Below are 6949 nucleotides of genomic sequence, written 5' to 3'. Positions count from 1 at the left end.
CTTAGCTGAAGGCAGAGGACAGCAAGGGAAATAGTCACTCCTTCCAAGCACAGTCTCTAGAAGTGGTGCCTTCCAGACAACTAGGGAACTGATTCAGTTATTTTTAAAACAGTCAAGACACTACAATAAGCACCAGGAGAGCAAGACGCCCCCTAGGCAGTAGGGATGGAAATCAAAGGATGATGCTTGTTACCTGGGTTCCCTTCCCCTTATGAGAACCCAGCTATGTTTCTTTTTCTTTTTTAAAACTAGTATTTATTTTATTATACAGGAAGATGAATATATCTTCCTGTTTTTACTGACCACTTAGAATTTTTTCCCGGTCTATTGAGAATTGTTTTGCAAAGCAAAAGATGATTGTTTTGCAGAGAATCATTTTTCAAAGTGATCCTTCAGTTGCCGTGGTTTATTCCTTTCTAAGTTTCGGCCATCACAGATCAGCCTGAACAAGTCACTTCTGAGGGATAACCACACATAGGTAACCCTTATTTTGAAAAAGTCATTATTTGATCCTCCAGCTATGTTTCTGATCTGGATACTCACTGCTCGAACTAGAAATAAGGGCAAAAACACGCTTTCTTTTTCTCCTGCCGGTGCCCACTTGACTTTTCCACCTGCCCATTCTGAGCTGAAATAGGGACAGAGATCAAATCCATAGTTCCAGATCTATCCTTACATTTTAGCTGCACTTTCCATTTTCAGCTACACCCTTTCTGTAGTGGTGTCTTAGTCACTCTTAGGCTCTTTCTGTGGTAAGAGAAATCGAAGATGGGGTGGGAATGAGGGCTTTGAGCCCTAGCCTGTGATTTGGCAAATATCCTCCAATGTCATAGTGGTTAGCTCAAAAAAGTGTTCAGGCCAAGACAGCCTTATGATGTCAGTTAATGGTCCAAGTTCCCATGAACTTTGGAGAAAAAGAGGAGCTAAATGAGGAATGAGGCCCCGAGAATTCTGACTGGCAGGAAGCCAGGGTCTCTACACGGGGCAGCCTGGCTACTGAGCCTCTCCCACTGCCAGACCGCACCAGCTGATACAAGTCAAGAGGTGCTCAGGGCTGGGGGTCGCTGCAGCCCTCATGCCCTAGAGCTGGGTCGTGAGCCAGCATTGGGGGAAGTGTCAGCTGCCGACAGAAGGATACAGGGCGCATCAATATCCCAGGAATGCTGTGGGGAGAGGGTCACCGTCACCGCCAGAGTCTCGGGAATGCATCTGCCCTCGAGCAGTGCCTTCTGCAGACGACGGGCTCATTTCTGCAGTGGGAACTGGTCCATATGTGGCCTTCTGTAGTAGAAAAATCCTGGGTGACCCTAAATGTCAACTGACACTCTTGCTATGTGGCATAGGGACAAGGAAGCACATTCACAACTCCAAAGGATCAACCACATCAGAGCTGATAGAGGAGATGAGGTTTCAAAAAAAGAAAAACACTGCAGTGTGTCTGCAGAGGAATCATCTTGATTGGAAATTGAGAAATATATCCTTCCTGACTTCCTTTATAGAAACAAGGTCATATTTATCAATAAAAAGCATCTTTAAAATGAATGTTCCATACCTTTTAAAGGGCCACGGTGGTAAGGACTGAGAAGGATGGAGATGCTGGTAGAGCAGTTTCATTTGGAAAGCTGAGCTCATTCTGATCACAGACCGCAGTGTCAGCTCTCTCCCCATCATAAGCCAGGGCTGGCGCACTTGAGACTGTGCCTCTTGTCAGAATATTCCCAAGCATGAAACTCAGGAATCCAAAGCACTTCTGGGAATGTGGAGTCACCGCTTTAGGGGCTGATGAGAAAAGAGCCCTTGATTGCTTTAGTCCTAGAGTCAGCTCCATTTCTCACTGCCTGAACTTTCAAATTGGAGAGCTGTGGTTTGTCCTGGCCCTGGGGCCAGAGAACAGACTTTTTCAGGATAAATCTCAGAGTGGATTGGTCTTCCTCAAAGATAAAGAATTGGTGACTGCTGTTCAGACAGCACCTCGGATCTGGGAAGATACAATCAGGTGAGCAAGGACACTCTTTAATCAGAAATTTGGGGAATATTTTATAACTAGATAAAAAAGTGACAGCTTTTGTATAACTTGTTTGTTTCTCTGTAGCATTTATTTGGGCAGATATTAGCAATGTTTTAGATTTGGTATATCCCCCTGGGGAGCGCTTGTAAGCAATAGTGGTCTAATGATGGACGGGTCACTCTTCCCTTACATCTACTTCTCCTTAGGGTACTAGATGAGCAGAGAAGAGGGTGAGGGGTAAGCACCTGGGTCTGAATGAAGGCTGCAAAAGAGGAAAGAAGCTCTGGGACCAGAGAGGTCAAGTGCATGGTGTTACCTTGGTCACTGATTCTTTTTGAACCCTAGAGTCATGGAGCTTGGAGTCTTTCTTTGAAAAGAGACTGGGGAGGGGCAGGGATGATGTATTCAGGAGGCAGAATTCACAGGAACTCTGATGTGACTGGTGCCCTCTGGGTTTGTGCAGTATGCAATCACACATTGCATTATGATTGTAATTATAATATTACAATATTACATTTGTGCACATTGTAATTATGCACAATCACACATGGCCGCCATGCCACGGGTCCCAGAGTAACCTACTCAAAGTCTCTGGCAATGTTCCAAATCCATTTCTATCTGAGCTCTGTGGCTTTGGGCTTTGGTTTCTAAGGAAAAGTCATCTTTTTTCTTAAGAGCTCTTGGGAGGCTAATTGGGCACTAGATCGCCCTGAAAAATTAGATCCACAAAGGTTGGCTCAGAAAAACTAAGCTGATATTACAGCCTTGGGTTTTTAATCTGAAAAATGAGATAGTGATACCAACTTTCCAGCCTTGTCAGAAAGCCAAAATAATGTACCTACAGCCCTCAGCACAGAGCTTGAAACAATGGCTACTTTTGTCCCTTTGCCCCCAAGGTGTCCTTTCCTGCAGTTCCTTGTCGCAGTGAATGGCATTAGTATCCATCTGGTTTCTCCAACTGGGAACTTGCTTTTCCTCTATCCCTTCCCCACCCACCGTATCTGAGACATCCAGATGAGTCCAATGGCCAGCTAGCCAGATGATCCCTGCAGACCACTCTCCTTCCCAGTGCTGCCAGCCATTGTGGAAGTGTCTTTTATTTCTGTCACATCCCTCCCTTAAATCCTTCTTATCACTTCCCATTGCTCTTAGGAGAACAGACAACTCTCTTACCCTGACCCTAGGATCTGACTCACCTGCTGCCCAACTTCTGCTGGCTCCTTCTCCTAGTTTAAATAACCCCTACTTCTTCTACAGATCAGGGGAAGATGAAGGGAAAACTTTGCTGAATGACCCCTTTCCACCCAACCTCCCAGTTCATGAGTCTAGGTCAAGGTTTTGGGTGATGTTTTTAGATCATTTATCTCAGCTTGTTATTATATCTCTATTGAGCATGTGTATTTGATTAATGAGAGTAGGGACCAAGGTCTCTGTATGGATTTGCTTCAGAGACCTGTACTCCAGAACCTGGTGCAGTGCCTGAAGCTCAGTAAATGGCCTTTATTTGTATGTGAGAGGCTTTTTTGGGCAATTAATCATTCCTCATTATCTTTAATTAAGCCCTCAGTTCAGTTCAGTTCAGTTCAGTCGCTCAGTCGTGTCCGACTCTTTGCGACCCCATGAATCACAGCACGCCAGGCCTCCCTGTCCATTGCCAACTCCCGGAATTCACTCAGACTCACGTCCATGTAGTCAGTGATGCCATCCGGCCATCTCATCCTCTGTCATCCCCTTCTCCTCCTGCCCCCAACCCCTCCCATCATCAGAGTCTTTTCCAATGAGCCAACTCTTTGCATGAGGTGGCCAAAGTACTGGAGTTTCAGCTTTAGCATCGTTCCTTCCAAAGAAATCCCAGGGCTGATCTCCTTCAGAATGGACTGGTTGGATCTCCTTGCAGTCCAAGGGACTCTCAAGAGTCTTCTCCAACACCACAGTTCAGCCATCTTCGGCGCTCAGCCTTCTTCACAGTCCAACTCTCACAGTCCAACTCTCACATCCATACTAGACCACTGGAAAAACCATAGCCTTGATTAAATGGACCTTAGTCAGCAAAGTAATGTCTCTGCTTTTGAATATGCTATCTAGGTTGGTCATAACTTTTCTTCCAAGGAGTAAGCGTCTTTTAATTTCATGGCTGCAGTCACCATCTGCAGTGATTTTGGAGCCCCCCAAAATAAAGTCTGACACTGTTATGTGAGTGCTAAGTTGCTTTAGTCGAGTCCAACTCTTTGGCGCCCTGTGGACTGTAGCCCACCAGGCTCCTCTGTCCATGGGATTCTCCAGGCAAAATACTAGAGTGGATTGACATGCCCTCCTCCAGGGGATCTTCCTGACCTGGGGATTGAATCCATGTGTCTTATATCTCCTGTGCTGGCAGATGGATTCTTTAGAAATACCACCACCTTGGAAGCCCAGTTAAACCCAAAGACCCTTCCAGTCATGTCTCCCAGAGACCATTTGACTCATTGCTCTCTTTAGCTGCCAATCTCGTCTCTCTGTTCAGCAGTGGTTAAACAGATACTTTTTTCTCAGAGAAAAGAAATCCATGGTTTGTTGCCTTTGCAATAACAAAAATGTTGGAGAATGGGGAGACAACGATGCTGCTGTTGGCGTCTTTCACATGAACCACACCAAGAGGACCAGGTTGTCTCTTTTTGTTGGTGATCGCAGCAGAAGATCATTCAGTTCTTCCCACGGTGGTGACTCTGGTCACCATATACAGGTTACCAGTATCAGACTTTTTGAAATCAGTCATCTTGCCAGATTTGAAATCAATCTCAGTGGAGTCATTCATTTTGAAAGGGAATCGGGATAGTGGATGATACAAGCATCATGGGTCACCAGATGAGGGATTTTTTTGTGCTACAAAGATCTTTCTTACTTTGCACAAATTGTACTTGGCTCCTCAGGTATAATTCAATGAGCAACAAAGCCACCCTTGTGTCACAGATCAGACAGAAATTCTCCCCTTTCTTGCCAATGCTGGTGACATCCTTAAAGCCAGCAGGTGGGCGGTATCAATTTGGACCTTGCCATCAGTCTTAATGAACCACTGCATGCAGATCTTCTTTACTTAATTTCCTGTCAGCGAATACTTAAATCTGTTCCTTAGAAAAGATGAGGGGAAGATACGCTCTCAGCTTATGGGGGCCAGTTGATGGATGAGGAGCAAACACACTGGTCAGTTTACTCAGCATTGGATGCTTTGGAGCTGCTGTAGCCTTCAGGGGCTTCTTGGGACCATGAGTCATGACTGCATGTGTCCCAGTCTTTGAGACCTCATGGACTGTAGCCCATGAGGCTCTTCTGTCCATGGAATTTTCCAGGCAAGAATATTGGAGTGGGTTGTCATTTCCTACTTAGGGGATCTTCCCTACCCAAGGATCAAATCCTTGTCTCCTGCGTCTCCTGCATTGGCAGGCAGATTCTTTACCACTGAGCCACCAGGGAAGCCCTGAGCCATGACTGTGCTAAGCACAAAAAGTGGAAGTGTGTTTAGAATGAACGGAGCCATAAGACAAAAGGCTTGTAGAAGTCATAAGACTCTGTAGTGGCCAAAAAATGAATAAATGGATGAGCAGGTGCAGACTTTTAGAGATCTGAACCTGGAGAAGGGCTGGCCATAGTATATGGGAATGCAGGCTGGTTTACTAGAAGGAAATGAGAAATGTTAAGGTCGAGGAGTGCCATACAGTGATTTTATGTGGTACACACTTTGTATAAGATGTTACTGTAAAATAATGAGCCTAGGTTTTGTGCATGATTGCTTGGAATCTGTAAGAACTGGTGGATTAAAGCATGAATGGATTGGAGAGAGGCAGGGAAGGGTCGGGGCACTCTGCAAAACCACACTGGGCAACAGTAGACAGGGTGAAACTATTGGAGCCTTATGTGGTCCAAAGGGGAAAAATTAGACTCTCCCAATCCCAGCCATTTCACCAAGCTGGCCCAGCTTGTTCTGCTGCTTCTGGGCCAGCACTAATGTCATGAGACTAGCAGGGAAGATTTTTCAGTCCTTGATAGGAAAGTTGAAGGCCTTCCAGACTGGCCTCATCAGTCAAATGATATTAAGACTGTTGCAGGTGTGTATGTACTAAGATCACCCACAGTAATAAAAACATGAAAGTGATTGTGGTAAATAAGAGAGCCAGGAAGCCCTATTTACATTTTATAGAAACAGGGATGATTTTAATTTGACTGAAATTTGTTGACTATCTGTCTTATCCCTAAGAAATATATTTTTCCACTTAATATTCAAAACAGCCTTGTGAGGTAGCTATTATTTCCCTTTGCAGTTGAGGAAACTGAGGTTCAGGTGGGCAAGAAGTTTGCCCAAGTTTTCAAGTCAGTAGAGAACAGAGCCAGTGTTTGCTCCCAGGTCATCTGACTCCCATTCCAGGACCCACTCCCACACCACCAGATATCCTGGAACATTTCATTCTCTTTAAATAAAATGCAAGCAACTTGGCAGGTTTATGGGAGTGTTGGGTAGTGAGTTAACTTTGACCCAAGAGAGGTACATTTCTCTGTTTTTGACTATTTTATATTAAAATATCCTTGGATAATTGACTAATCAATCAATAGTATTGAGAACCTGCTATGAGGAAGTTATGGTGTGGGACTATCTATGATTTGGTTGAAGAAATTGGGAGACTGTTTCACTGTATGTCCAACTGAAGGAAAAATAAAACACCAATAAACTACTTGGAAGATAGGGTCTGTGACTAGCTTTTATTTTTTTATTTTTATTTTAATTTTTAAAAAATTTTTATTTTTACTTTATTTTGCTTTACAATACTGTATTGGTTTTGCCATACATTGACATTAATCCGCCACAGGTGTACATGAGTTCCCAATCCTGAACCCCCCTCCCACCTCCCACCCCATATCATCTCTCTGGATCTTCCCTGTGTGACTAGCTTTTAGAGTGACTAGAAATAT

The 6949-nt window shown here is 44.4% G+C and overlaps 1 pseudogene; it reads right to left on the bottom strand.

Annotated features, from left to right (window-relative positions):
• Window positions 1-4445: 4445 nt before the first annotated feature.
• LOC138080723 (small ribosomal subunit protein eS4-like) lies at window positions 4446-5259 on the bottom strand (annotated as a pseudogene).
• Between the last annotated feature and the right edge of the window lie 1690 nt (window positions 5260-6949).

Source organism: Capricornis sumatraensis, chromosome 6 (genome assembly GCF_032405125.1).
Source record: "Capricornis sumatraensis isolate serow.1 chromosome 6, serow.2, whole genome shotgun sequence".
Lineage (NCBI taxonomy): Eukaryota > Metazoa > Chordata > Mammalia > Artiodactyla > Bovidae > Capricornis > Capricornis sumatraensis.
This window is presented reverse-complemented; position numbering and strand designations above follow the sequence as displayed.